General features: G+C 37.3%; 1 long non-coding RNA gene across 2 annotated transcripts in view; it reads left to right on the plus strand.

Moving 5' to 3' along the window:
- The window catches only part of LOC129048597 (uncharacterized), a 30,447-nt gene extending 22,285 nt beyond the window's left edge, over nt 1–8,162 (plus strand). For both annotated transcript variants that reach the window (XR_008511049.1, XR_008511048.1), the window contains one exon: nt 7,022–8,162. This is a non-coding gene — a long non-coding RNA (uncharacterized LOC129048597). The remainder of the gene's footprint in view (nt 1–7,021) is intronic.
- The last annotated feature ends 6,781 nt before the right edge of the window (nt 8,163–14,943 follow it).

Raw genomic sequence — 14,943 nt, forward strand, 5'->3', positions numbered from 1 at the left:
GTGGATCACTTGAGGTCAGGAGTTTGAGACCAGCCTGGCCAACATGGTGAAACCCCATCTCTACTAACATACAAAAATTAGCTGAGTGTGGTGGAACACGCCTGTAATCCCAGCTACTTGGGAGGCTGAAGCAGGAGAATCACTTGAACCTGGGAGGCGGAGGTTGGAGTGAGCCGAGATTGTGCCATTGCACTCTAGACTGGGTGACACAGCGAGACTCCCTCTCAAAAAAATAAAATAAAATAAAATAAAATAAAAAAAGAAAAAAAAGAAAAAAGAAATAGTGTCTTTTAAACCTAGAATCCCCTTCCTTCTCCTGTTGGCCTTTCAGACCCACCTCCATGCAGCGAATCTTGGTAAGACTTCTTCACTATTCTCTCCTATAATCATGTGGTTAGTGCCATTAACAGTGTGATTCTTCTATGTTGTGTTCTGATTTGTGATTTCTTCAAACATGCTCTAACTTCTAAGGGCAGGAGTTATAGTACCATTTCATAATCTCTTTTGTATCCCTAGCTTATTAACATGCTCGTAAAGCTGAATGCTTTACAAAACAGTCTGTGGAGAAAGGCCATTTTTTCCATTAAAACTTTCAATTTATTGTGGACCAACACATTTGTAAAATATAATAAAAATAAACAACTAGGAAAATAAGATAGACAATAATTCAAGCCCAGAATTTTCATTAGAATCTGTAGGCATAAAATTGTTTTAATAAATGTCACCTCAACATGGGAAAACAGAAAAGAATTACAAATCTGACAACAATCCACAACTATATTATAATCACTATTACACATAGCTTTTGGCTCTTCCAAAACTGTAGCTAAACAAAAATTACAAAGGAAATACTGATTTCCTGCATTAAAAGTCTATAATACACACTTGGAATAAACATTGTGTACATCACTCTTTAAATTTCCACTATTTAAATAAACTTGCTTCTTGCTTATTAATTTGTTTAACTTGGATTGATGGCAGTGCTACTTGCAGAGGATAATGCATTTTTAAACTGTTTCTATGTTTTGTTTTAACAATACCCCTAGTAGAGAAATCAGTCTCACAGAGGTATGTTGATAGGAACAGAATAAATTTTGGAATAATTTCAGAAACACATCATTTTTGTTTGTTTGTGTTTTTGAGACAGAGTCTCGCTTTGTTACCCAAGCTGGAGTGCAGTGGCATGATCTCAGCTCACTGCAACCTCTGCCTCCGGGGTTCAAGGGATTCTCATACCTCAGCCTCCTGAGTAGCTGGAATCACAGGCGTGTGCCACCACGCCCAGCTAATTTTTGTATTTTTAGTAGAAACGGGGTTTCACCATGTTGGCCAGGCTGGTCTCGAACTTCTGACCTCAAATGATCCACCCACCTCGGCCTCCCAAAGTGCTGGGATTACAGGTGTGAGCCACAGTGCCTGGCTGGAAACACAGAATATTTATTTAAAATTCTTATATATAACAAAACAAGTGATATCATGTTTTCCAAATACATATTCAATCCATCGGTAGTCACTGCCAACAATTTATCCTGTCTATAATTTTTTTCCTTTTGATCAAAAAATTGATTTTGAGATAATGCGATATATTTTTTTCTGTGTCTGGCTGATTTCTCCTATTGATCCATTTGTCTGTTCTTTCACCAATACCACACTGTCTTCATTACTGTAGCTTTACTGTAAGTCTTGAAGTTGGATAGTGTCAGCCCTCCAACTTGGTTCTTCTCTTTTGATATCATTTTTGCTAAAAAAATTTCAAATATACAGATATAGAGAACAAAATGTTGGTTAGCAGGAGTGGCTGGGGGAGGAAATGGGAGATGTAGATGAGAGGATACAAAGTAGCAGATATGTAGGATGAACAAGTCTAGAGATCTAAGGTACACTATGAGGATGGTAAGTAATAAAATTGTAATGTATATGGAATTCGTGCGAAATGAATAGATTTTGCTTCTCTTGCCACAAGAACAAAAACAAAAAAACGGGTAACTGAGATGATGGATTTGTTAATTTGCTTCACTACAGAGGCTTTTTGCTGTCTATATGTATCTCATAACATCATATTGTATATTTAAATATATACAATAAAATTTATTTATGAAAAAGAAAAAAATCCATTCTAGAAAGATTAATTTTCAATTTTTGGACCTCTTCTGAATTTTATATTCCATCAAAAGAAATATAAAATTCATACGGTGATTGGTAATAACTTATTGCAGATGTGGAATATCAAAATCATCAACCACTTTCTTGCTAGTTGTTAAATGCTCTTTTTCTAAGCTTTTAATGTTTGTTTTTGCCCTCTAATCTTACCTGCAGTTTTTCTTTGCATAGAGTTATTATAATGATAAAATTATTAAGATATCACACAAATAAGTGATTCTGGTCATAGGCACATCTTTGAAAAGTTGAGATCAAACAGGCTTCTTGTCTTGATGAAATGCAAACAGTTCACTACCTATTTCAAATGTTTTCAGCAGAGCTTTTCCAATGGAATAATTGGTTATAAATGATGTTTAAATTTTCTCAATTTTTAAATATATTTTTTTGAGTTAGAGTTGACAAACCAACCTTAGCATATTACGTGTTGTAATGTGGTCCTATAGAGCATGACCAATATGAAGCTCATACCACATACAACTTGTTGTGTAAGCTGCATGCATGATGGTCTGTACCCTGTTCAATGAGACGGAAGTCACTACATGCTACTACATACTCCTCTCCATACTTGGTCTCAGCCAAAAGGCTGAGAAGTGATGCAAGCTTTATTCTCATTTTCTGTATTTATATTTTCATGAAATGGCAAGGAAGGAAGGAAGGAAGAAAGGAAGAAAGTAGTCCAGCATTGGTCTGTGGTCAACGGTTTGGGTAACACCAACCTGTCAACCATTATGACTCCATGTTTGCCAGACAGGCTCTATCTGGCAGCTAGAGGTACAGGGAGTCAGGTCTAGTCTTCTGGGACGGGGAATGGTGAGAGCTAGGTCACTCAGGCTGAAAGGGTCAGTAAAGGAACCGAGGCCTAGTGGTATAAACAGGGTCAGAATAAAGATAAGAAGAGGAGAGTTAGCATGCTTAGGGCTCCTGGAAAATGTATAGAAATAAATTCTAAACCTCAGTCACTGGTGGGTAGAGAATGGTAGTATATTCAATATCAGGTTAGGATTGATTTAGACATAATATCATGTGCCATTTAATGGATACTGTTTGGCTTTGCATAAACCTTTATTTAATTCTTCCAACAATGCCATAACAGACTTAACTGCCATTTTACACACAGGAAACTAAGTGGTAGCACGGTGAGCAATATGATTAAGGTCATGTAGTCAGAAAGTGGAAGAGAGTCTGTCCGGGTGTGTCTGAGTCCAAACTCTTTACTTTTTCTACTAAAGCAGGGCACCTTCAGCGACTGGGAGCCTGACTGAGTCTCTAGGTAAACTTGAGCCAATCAGGGAGAGTGGAGTGAGACAGAGGCAGAGTGCACTCATCCAGTTAATGGCTGGGGCTTCCACAGCATGACTTTTCAAAAGGTTTGAAACTCACATGTGTGCAGTATCTGAGCCTCAGCAGTGGCCTCAAGTGGCAAGTGTGGTACGGTACAGAGGAGCAATTGTGACATGATGGTGACAGATTTCACCACCAGGTGTCCTTCATGGTTAATCTTTGCTTAAAAAAAAATTCTTTCTTGTTTTGAACAGTTATTCTTTTATTCTCCTTTTTCTGATATAACAAGAAGTTGACTCAGAACCTTGGAAAGGCAAGGAGACATATCTCTCTGCTTCTCTCCTAATGCTGTGCAACCTCAGAAAACGACAAGTGGTTGGAAATCTTACAATAATACTTGTACAGTGTGCCCATTTGGGTCAAGTATTTTGAATCTAGAGAAAGTATTTATCTACTAAAGCCCTTGAATTTCACTAATTAGGGATTAATTGGTTCTGTGACTCTGGTTTAAATTAGAAAGCTATAAAAGAATAGAGCACATTTTGAAATTCACCAAATACTTACTGTAGTGACTATTCTAGGCTCTAATAAGTGAATATGGTAGAAAATGCTTATCACATTCCTAGCTTCTGTATCCCTTAGGTACTCTGCTTAGTACTATTCTATCTGCAAGTTTCAATTGGGTGTACAAGCCAGGTTTCCTAGGAATAGACTCCTATCATCAGAGTCTTCCAAGTTCATGGATGGTCCAAAGATCTGGCATAAATTTAGGGTGTAAGGGTAAAGCCTACAAACATTGTTAGATTCTTATATCTTGTTCATGCTAGGGTTTAGGGTGTCTCTAAAATACTGATGTCTTTAATTTCACAGATAAGAATCCATTTCTAATAATGCTATGTCATAAGCCACTCATATTTTTAAAAATTGGACATGTATTATTCTAATTAGAAAAGGGTCTGATATCAATACCACTGATTGCCTCTGAAGAATGGAATTTGTGGTTAGAGTGCCAGTTAATCATCACCATTCCTAATTAAAGTGGAAGCAACATAGGTTTCTATTATAGCTTAATGCAATTAAAAAGCAATCAAAGTACACCATCTACATTGAAGTATGTGAACTACAGATATTGTAACACTAGTCCTTACCCTCAGATGTTCAGATTCAATGGACCTCAGACAGGATCTAGAATTCTGCTTTTTAACATTCATGACCAATTGAAGGAAGGCCTCCCTCTGTGTTTTGAGAATCACTGGACTATTCTGGTAGAAGAACTATAGGAGGCTAGAAGAAAATGAAAGGTTGTAGCTAAGCCAACTACATAGCCATTCAACGGACTACTCAAAAACAAAAAGTAATAAACTATTGATACAGGAACTGAATGATCTCAAGGACATTGTGTTAAGTGAAAAAAAGCCGACCTGGAAAGATTACATTCTCTATGATTCCATCTATAGAATATTCTTAAGATGACAGAGTATATGATGATGAACAGAGCAGTGGTTGCCAGGGATTAGGGATGGGGTAGGACTGTAAAGGGGTGACACAAGGAAGTTTCTTTTTGGTGATGGAAACAATCTATACTCTCAAGTGTTTGGTGGATGGTGGAACTGTTCTAAAATCCAATTATGGTAGTGGTTACAAAAATCTCTACATTTGATGAATAAACTGTATGTACACACAAAGCATAGTGAGTGCATTTAAAAACTAGTGACATTCAAATAAGTTCTGAGGTTCAGTTAGTGGTGTTATACAAATGTCAGTTTCCTGGTTTAGGCAGTTATACTATGGTTATATACAATGTGCACACGAGGGAAGCTGGCAGAAGTGTACCTAGGAGCTCCTTGTAGTATTTTAGCAACTTGCATGTGAATGTAACATTATTTCAAAATAAAAAGTAAAAAAAAAAAATCAACAATAACAAGCCTATGTTGAAGTTGCCAATGTAGTAAGGATTAAAGATAGGTCTAAAAAGACAAACGGGGAACCCATGGAGGTTAAGAATATGATAGGATCTAATACAGACACCCTGGGTTCAGATGCCTGTTCTCTGTCTTCCTATTTCTGATCTCGGGCAAATTAGTTAACCTCTCTGTGCTTTAGTCAACTTGTCTTTGAATTTGAGAAATAACAGTATCTATGCCAAAGGGTTATTATGAAGCTGAAGTGAGATATGTGTACAGAACACTTTTATTAGTGTTTGATACATAGGGAGGACTCCAAAACATGTCATTGTTTTGTTAGCAATATGGAGAAAGAATCATCAAGACTTAGGTTAAAGTAAATGTGGGGACTAAAGGCAAGTGAAGGATCCTGGAGCAGAGGACAGAATCATCACTTGGTGCAGGTAGCTGTTTGGAGAAGGAGTGTCGCCTTTTGTGTGGAATACACAAATGGGGCTCACCTGTTGGCTTTTGGGGACAAGGTATTAGCAAAATATAGAAAAGAGAATTAACTAAACATAGTGGAATTGCACTACCTCCTCCTTCTCAAAACATCCGAGCCAAAAGAATAAAAGCTGAAGTGCTTAGAGCTGATCTCTGGAATACTGACAAATGAAAAATTGTATATATTTATGGTATACAACATGCTGTTTTGATATATGTACACCTTGTGGAATGATTAAATCCAGCTAATTAACACATCCATCACCACACATACTTATCATTTGAAGGAAAGTAAAGTTGTGTAGAAGATAAGGCACATATTTACTTTTGTTCTAATTTGAGTGCTTTACAGAGGTAGTGCTGCTAATGGAAATTGTGTTGATGATTTCACTAAGTTCTTAAAGAACAAAGTCTAACATAGTTATTCAAAGAGAATTGAATGAGCAGGGACTGGGGATGCTGAGGTGAGTAAAAAATGGTTATTACCTTCAAGAAGCTTATATCCTAATGACAGAGTCAGACCCAGTGAAATACACAGTTATTATGAAATCCAATCAGGCCATGAGAGAAGATTTGACAGTGGTTGGTGAGGAAAGGCTTTGCAGAAGAGGTCATCCTTGAACCCGCCTTTGAGCAAGTCTTTCTCTGAGTTGGGAGGGTCTGCGTGGTCTCTGGGGCTAAGAAGCAAACTTTGGTTTAAAAGTAGCAGCATGATAATTTAATTTTGGCCAATACGGGGGGCTAATTGTGGTCTCATCATACTCACTCATAGGGTCTTCCTCAGATCTGGAAATTCCTATGCATTGGAAAGGGTGAGAATCCTGGTGCCTTATTTAATGGTCACCTTTCATAGTATCCCCTGGAGTTGAGAGGATAGGGTGAAGAAATGGAGTTCCTCCATCCTCATATTAGGGAACAGAGGGGAGGGTGTTTGGGGAATGCAGGACTGGCCAGCCCTGATCTCCATCATCAGATACACACCCTGTTCACTTCCTCTTCCCGTCATGAGTTTCTGCCTTCTGGAGTAAAAGGTGAAGGAGGTGCAGTCTGGGCCTAGCCTCTTGGGGGCCAAGTTTGCTCCTTCCTGATCCTTCACTGATTTTACTGGATACCTCCAAACACACCTTAGCTTTTGCATTATTAATGGAAGGTCCTGTTGGTGGGTACTGTCATAAAATGTTTTTGTTTTTCAGAAAAGCAAAGTGAAAGATCTGTAAACAATGATGTTTGCCAAGTGTTGGAAGGTAGAATATTTCAGAATGAAGCACCATCATCTAAGTGTGGAGAACATAGAGCTAAACAAAGAAGCTGCCTCTTAGAGATGTTCTATTCCAGGCCTCTGCTTTCCATCTGAGAGTGGATATTCAAATCTAAACTATTTTATTAATATTGTTCTTTAAATATCTGTGTCAGAATTTCCATCAAAAGTCAGTCATATATCTGAGTAGTTCATTGAATCTATCACATAATTGTTGTTAAAATGTGCCATTATTTTATACAACACCAAGAAAGAAAATTCAGCCACTTAACCTATGATACTGTAAGATCTCAAAGATGTTAAACAGTGGAAAAAAGTAAAGAATTAATGTAATATGTTATGTCTTTAGATGGAAGAGAGAGAGATTTTCCCTTTTAGTCCTAAGACAGTAGGAGAAATAATGAATATTGTATAATTAGGCTGAAGTTTGAATTCCAATTCCTCTATTGTGTGACCTTGGGAAGTGATGTTTCTTTAAACTCTATTTCTTCCTCTGTAAAATGGGATTATACCCACCTTCGCTGGGTTGAGGTGAGGAATAAATAATTTACTGGATGTAATGCTTCTACCCTAATCCCTGTCCTATGGTATACATTTAAAAGAAAATTAGTTTTCCTTCTCCTTATTTTAAACCAATATAGTTCTCGTATTAATTTAAGTCAAGTTCCTCCTGTTTCAGTCCTCTAAAGCATAGGCATAATTCTAAATTGAGATGCCTCATAAGGAGGAGTCTTAGTCATAGTAGAGCATTGCTCTTTCTCACCATCTCTGTCTCCTTACTTTGTCCTCCTTTCTTTCTTGCTGGTTAAAATGTAGACTTCAATGATTAATTCCCTGTATTGCTTTGCACATAGACACAAACATTCCTTGCTTATTGAATAGTCATACATGAACACCAAAAGGAGCAACTCTCATTTTCACTTATTATGGAAAGTGCCTTCTTCCTAGATAATGCTATAGAATGTTGTTAAATATTGCCTCTCTAATTTCTCTAAGATTTTAATCATACCCTCTTTAACTCATTGGATCTCTTCTGTCACCAACTGCCTTGTTTATTAAATTATCTCCTCAGAAGACTTCTTTTAATTCATTTATTCAGTTTAAAACTTTTGTGCATCAAAGGATACTATAAATAAAATGCAAATACAATCCACAGAAGGGGAGAAATATTTGCAAATCATATATCTGATAAGGGTTTAGGATTTAGAATACAGAAAGCAAGCTTACACCTCAACAATAAAAAGATAATCCAATTAAAATTTGGCAAAGGATTTGCATATATAGTTCTCCAAAGAAAATACACATATGGCCAATCAGTATGTGCATGACAGGCATCTGAAAAGATATTCAATGTTATTAGACACTAGCAAAATGCAAATCACCCCAATGAGATACTACTTCACATTCACAAAGACGGCTATCATCAAAAAGAAAGTAACAAGTGTTGGTGAGGATTTAGAGAATTAGAGCCCTCATAATTTGCTGGTGGGGACATAAAATGGTGTGGTTGCTTTGAAAAGTTGTTTTGCAATTCCTCAAAAAGCTAAATATAAAGTTACCATATGACCTAGCAAGTCGACTACTAGGTATATACCCAAGAGAATTGAAAATATATGCTCACACAGAAACTTATATACAAATGTTCATAGCCATAATAACCAAACAGTGGGGACAACTCAAATGTCTATTAACTGATGAATGGATAAAGAAAATGTGGTATATGCATACACTGAAACATTATTCATTCATCAGAAAGAATGAAGTACATGCCACGACATGGATGAACCTTGAAAACATCATGTTAAGTGCAAAAATCCAGATAGGAAAGGCCATATATGTGTGTTACTCCATTCATATGAAATGTCCAGAATAGACAAATTCATAGAAATGGAAAGTAGATTAGTGGTTGCCAGAGACTGGGGGAAGAAGAAAACGGGGAGTGACTGCTAATGAGTCTAGGTTTCATTTTGGGGTGGTGAAAATATTCTAGAATTATATAGTGGTGATGGTTGTACAACTTCCTAATATATTTAAAAACAAAGGGATAATTTTTCAAATTTTATGAATACCTAATAGTTGTACATGTTTATGGCATATATGTGATATTTTAGTACAAGCATACAATGTGTAATGATTAAATCTGGGTAATTAGGATATCCATCATCTTAAATATTTATAATTTCTTTATTTTGGAAATGTTCCACATCTACTCTTCCAGCTGTTTTGTGATATACAATAAATTATTAGCTCTAGTCACCCTATTGAACACTAGCACTTATTTCTTCTATATAACTATATTTTTGTACCCACTGACCAGCTCCTCTTTATCCCTGCCTCCTCACTACCCTTCCCAGCCTCTGTTAACCACTATTCTATTCACTATCTCCATGAGATCATTTTTTTAGCACCCTCATATTGGTGAGAACATGTGACATTTGTCTTTCTGTGTATGGCTTATTCCGTTTAACATAATGTCCTCCAGTTCCATCCATATTGTAGCAAATGGCATGATTTCATTAATTTTTATGGTGGAATAATATTCCTATATATATTATATATTTCCCATTTTCTTTATCCATCCATCTGTTCATGGACACTTGAGTTGATACTATATCTTGGTTGCTGTGAATAGTGCTGCGATAAACATGACAGTGCAGGTCTCTTTTCAATATTCTGATTTCCTTTCTTTTGGATATATACCTAGCAGTCAGATTGCTGGATTAAAGCTTTCAACAACAAAGAAAATAATCAATAAAATAAAATAAAATAAAGAGACCTACAGCATGGGAGAAAGTATTTGCAAACCATTCAACTGACAGAGGATTAATTAACAGAAACGTATAAGGAACTCAAACAACTCAATACAAAAAAAATCTGATTTAAAATGGGCAAAATAGACATTTCTCAAAAGAAGGCATACAAATGGCAACAGGTATATGAAAAAATTTTCAGCATCACTAGTCATCAGAGAAATGCAAATCAAAACTGCGATGAGATATCATCTCACCCCAGTTAAAATAGCTGTCATCAAAGAAAGAAACTAAATGCTGGAGAGGATGTGGAGAGCAGGAAACACTTGCTCACTGTTGGTGGGAATGTAAATGGGTACAGCCACCACGGAAAACAGTATGGGAGCTTCTTCAAAAACCTCCTTAAAAAATTAAAAGAGTAAATTTTATGGTGTGTGAAACAAATCTCAGTACAAATAATTTTACAAGATAACCAGTGATATAAGTCAGCCCAGAAGAGCTAAATAATGGTATAATGTCCTGGTGCATAGGACAAAATAATTGCTCAATAACATAGCACAGGTGGGAGCTCAATAAAATTGGAGTATTAGAAGAAAACCTCATGGAGTAGGAAGGATTTGAGATGAATCTTAGAGAATAGGTAGAACTTAGTAAGAGAGAAAAAAGAGGGGAATATTCCATGTAGGGGAACAATATCTAAACAGGATGAAAACAGAAACATTCTATTTGTGTTTAGAAGCAATAATTGAATAACCAGGCTGGACTGTGGCTAAATTAGGGTGTAATGAGAAGGCAGTAGACAAAAGTTAAAACAATGCTATGCAGGATCTTAAATGTCCATGGCATCTGGACTTTAATTGGTAAGCACTGGAGAATCATTCAAGATGTCTAAGTAGGGATGTAACAATTCCAATTAATCGTTTATAAAAAAAGTGAAACAGCAGGAGCAAATGAGAAACTAGACCTAAACTGAAGACTAGAAAGAAGAAAGTTGGATTTTAGAGACATTTTAGAGTAGACAAAACTTAAAGTATGTGAGGAACTTCATTAGATACAAAGAATGAAAAAGGAATAAATCAAATACATCTCTCAGCTGTGAGTGTGGATGATGGGGGAGGATGCGAAGGGAGAGAGACAGGAAGCTGAAAAGGAGGTGCGTGGGAATTGGACCGCAGGCTCAGACTGGAACAGCTCTATAGTTTTACATTGCAGATAGGAGATCATTACGAAATAATTTGCAAATACCCGGACATGCAGGCTTGGAAATCAGATGAGTAAACAGGATTGAAAATGCAATTACATGAATTAGTTACCTAAAATTGATAGACTGAGTTATGGGAATGGATAAGAGTTTTGGGGGGAAGGTGACACTTTGTAAGGAATGTGCACATTTGGTTGTCAGAAAAAATGAAACTAGTGAAGATGAAATTGTGTACGTCTAAGAAAGTAGGAGAGAGAGTTAAGAGTGTCCCATCTTGGAAGCTAAGGAAGGGCATGTGTCTCAAAAGGCAAGGAAGCAAAAGGGCAGTGTTGTTAAATCTCACAGAATGAGAATTGAGTAGAATCCACTGGATTCAACAATTAAGAAGTCATTGGCAGCATTTGGGGAAACAATTCTAGAAAAGTATTAGAAAAAACAGACTGTAATTCACTGAAAAATGAACGCGATATGAAAACATTCAAACTTGAAAGCAGACTCTGCTTTTGAGTTGTTTGGTTGTGAAGGAGAGGAGAGAGAGAATTCAATGGTTTGCAGGAGCATCTAGGCAAGCAGTTACCTCAGAATGGTGGGAGGTCTAGAGCCTACAGGCACAGCTAGATAAAAGGGCTACATTCATTCAGCAAATTCAACAAATTCAGCTTTCCACGTGCTTGGTATTAAGTGCTGTGTATATAGGAGTAAATTATGTTATTTACTTAGGAAGAATTCCTGCCTTTGTGAAGTGTACAGAATTTAGATGAATTAGTCTCCATCTCACTAGTGAGTAGTCAAGAGGATGGTGCAGGTGCAATTTAGACACTTCTATTCACTTAGAGCTAAAGTTCAGTCATATCACTTATAATAACTCATTGACAATTGGGTGTTGTAAAATGTTCTTCAAAGCAATTCTTGCTCATCTTTGATGGAAACAACCACAACAGCCAATACAGTAGCAACAAATCGGTGAGGTGCAGCATCAATGACAAGAACGACACTGCTCCATGAACCAGGTGAGATCAAGGAAACGAGAAGTCCCCAGCCCTAAAGCATCAGAAAGCTCTCATTGCATAAATAGCTCTGGCACCATTTTTCATCAGCTTCTGCAGTAACAGAGTTGCCCAGAGATTTATCCACAACTTTCTGTACTTTTATCTTTATAGGAAATGAAACTTGTTGAAGTTACGCTTTTGCGTTTTGCAGGAAACAGCTGCAGTAAATCAGAATTGATGACAGGAACAATGCATCACGAGATGACAGAAAACTTTATTAAGACATTAAATAAGACACACAATTTTTCTTCTTTTAAATAAACTTGAATTAGGTGCTTGTCAAAAAAAAAAAAAAAAAGCTAAGATCCATCTAGGATATACTATTTTGCAGGCCTTTTGTTTGCCAGTGTGGAACTGCAAGAGATTCTCTTAAAGACTTTTTTTTTTTTTTTTTTAATTATATTTTAGGTTTTATGGTACATGTGCGCAATGTGCAGGTAAGTTACATATGTATACATGTGCCATGCTGGTGCGCTGCACCCACCAACTCGTCATCTAGCATTAGGTATATCTCCCAATGCTATCCCTCCCCCCTCCCCCCACCCCACAACAGTCCCCGAAGTGTGATGTTCCCCTTCCTGTGTCCATGTGTTCTCATTGTTCAGTTCCCACCTATGAGTGAGAATATGCGGTGTTTGGTTTTTTGTTCTTGCGATAGTTTACTGAGAATGATGATTTCCAATTTCATCCATGTCCCTACAAAGGACATGAACTCATCATTTTTTATGGCTGCATAGTATTCCATGGTGTATATGTGCCACATTTTCTTAATCCAGTCTATCATTGTTGGACATTTGGGTTGGTTCCAAGTCTTTGCTATTGTGAATAATGCGGCAATAAACATACGTGTGCATGTGTCTTTATAGCAGCATGATTTATAGTCCTTTGGGTATATACCCAGTAATGGGATGGCTGGGTCGAATGGAATTTCTAGTTCTAGATCCCTGAGGAATTGCCACACTGACTTCCACAAGGGTTGAACTAGTTTACAGTCCCACCAACAGTGTAAAAGTGTTCCTATTTCTCCACATCCTCTCCAGCACCTGTTGTTTCCTGACTTTTTAATGACTTTTTCTTTCCTGAGTTCTCTTGAAAATGTTTAATTAGGAAAGCTCTGAGAAAGACAAATTCAAAAAAAGGCTCTCATTGAACAGGACAAAACGGAGTAGAGTTCAGCAGAATTGAGTTTTCCGCAGGCGTTTAGCATTCTAACCTAGGATGCATGTTATTTTTAAAATCACTAGTTTTCACGGCAGCTGTACTGATAAAAGAAAAACTTCAGCCAAATTAAATTTAAAGGCGTTTAATTGAGCAATGAATGATGCGCGAATCGGGCAGCCCCTTGAGCCGGAGGCTCAGAGACTCCAGCACAGTCACGTGGTGGAAGAAGATTTATGAACAGAAAAGGAAAAGTGACATACAGAAAAGGAAATAAGGTAGAGAAACAGTTGGATTGGTTACAGGTTGGCATTTACCTTATTTGATCACGGTTCGAACGGTTGACTACATTTGATTGATCAAAACTTAGTGACTGGCACAAGGGTAGGCTACGGTCTGTTTACACCTCCACTTGTTATAGTTCACGATGTAAAAAAAAACTTTTAGGCCAACCTTAAAATACGTAGGGAGGCGGGCAGGGCACAGTGGCTCACGCCTGTAATCCCAGCACTTTGGGAGGCGAGGCGGGTAGATCACGAGGTCAGGAGATCGAGACCATCCTGGCTCTACTAAAAATACAAAAAATTAGCCGGGCATGGTGGCGCGCGCCTGTAGTCCCAGCTACTCGGGAGGCTGAGGCCGGAGAATGGCGTGAACCCAAGAGGTGGAGCTTGCAGTGGGCCGAGGTCGCGCCACTGCACTCCAGCCTGGGCGACAGAGAGAGACTCCATCTCAAAAAAAAAAAAAAAAAAAAAAAAAAAAAAAAAGTAAGGAGGCAACTTTAGGCTAGATTTGATTTAATTGGAATTATCTGGGGACCTTTTAAAAATTCCAATGCCTAATGCTAGCCCAGAGATTCTAATGATTACATGTGGGCTCAGCTTAGGCAGTAGGGCTTTGGAAAACTCTCACTTCATGCTAATGTGCATCCATTTGGTAACCCCTATTTTAAATTCCTTCTGGGGAGGCTAAAGTATACCAAAACTCAAAACCCAAACAGTGTGGAGTAAAGTTGTGTCCCTCTTTATTTCCTTTACTTCCTTTCTTTCTCTTTCTCCTCCTTCCTTCCTTCCTGTTTTTCCTTCTTTCTTTTGTTTGTTTAAGAACAAAGTTATCTATTTTTTCTTTGGTTGCTTGTGCCTCTGGTGTCGTATTTAAGAACTCATTGCCTTTCCAAGGTAACAAAATGTATACCTATGTTTTCTCCTAAGAAGTTTTATAGTTTTAGCTCCTACATTTAGGCCTCCATTTTAATTTTTGTGTATGGTGTGAGGTAGGTATCCGATTTTATTCTTTTGTATATGGCTATCCACTTGTCCTACCACTGTTTGTTGAAAAGATTGTTCTTTTCCCATTGAGTTTTCTTGGACCTTTATTGGTTATCTTTTAATACATATGCTTATATCATTCTCAATTAGGCACTAAGATTTTTGAGATCATGGAGCTTCTCCTATCTTTATCTGTACCCCACCATACTTAACAAAATGCTTTACCCATAACGGGTACCTGATGAACTAATTTCTCTTTCTCCAGCCAGATAGTAAGTTCTAAGGGGAGACAACTTATTTATTCTTGCTCAGCATTTTGCACTGCTGAGTAGGCTGGGGTCAATAGAGGATAATTGTAACTTTGCTTTGATTTTGCCACCACATGATTCTATCATATTCATTTATGACTTGGTACTTTTTAGTTCAGAACA

Source organism: Pongo abelii, chromosome 9, assembly GCF_028885655.2.
Source record: "Pongo abelii isolate AG06213 chromosome 9, NHGRI_mPonAbe1-v2.0_pri, whole genome shotgun sequence".
Lineage (NCBI taxonomy): Eukaryota > Metazoa > Chordata > Mammalia > Primates > Hominidae > Pongo > Pongo abelii.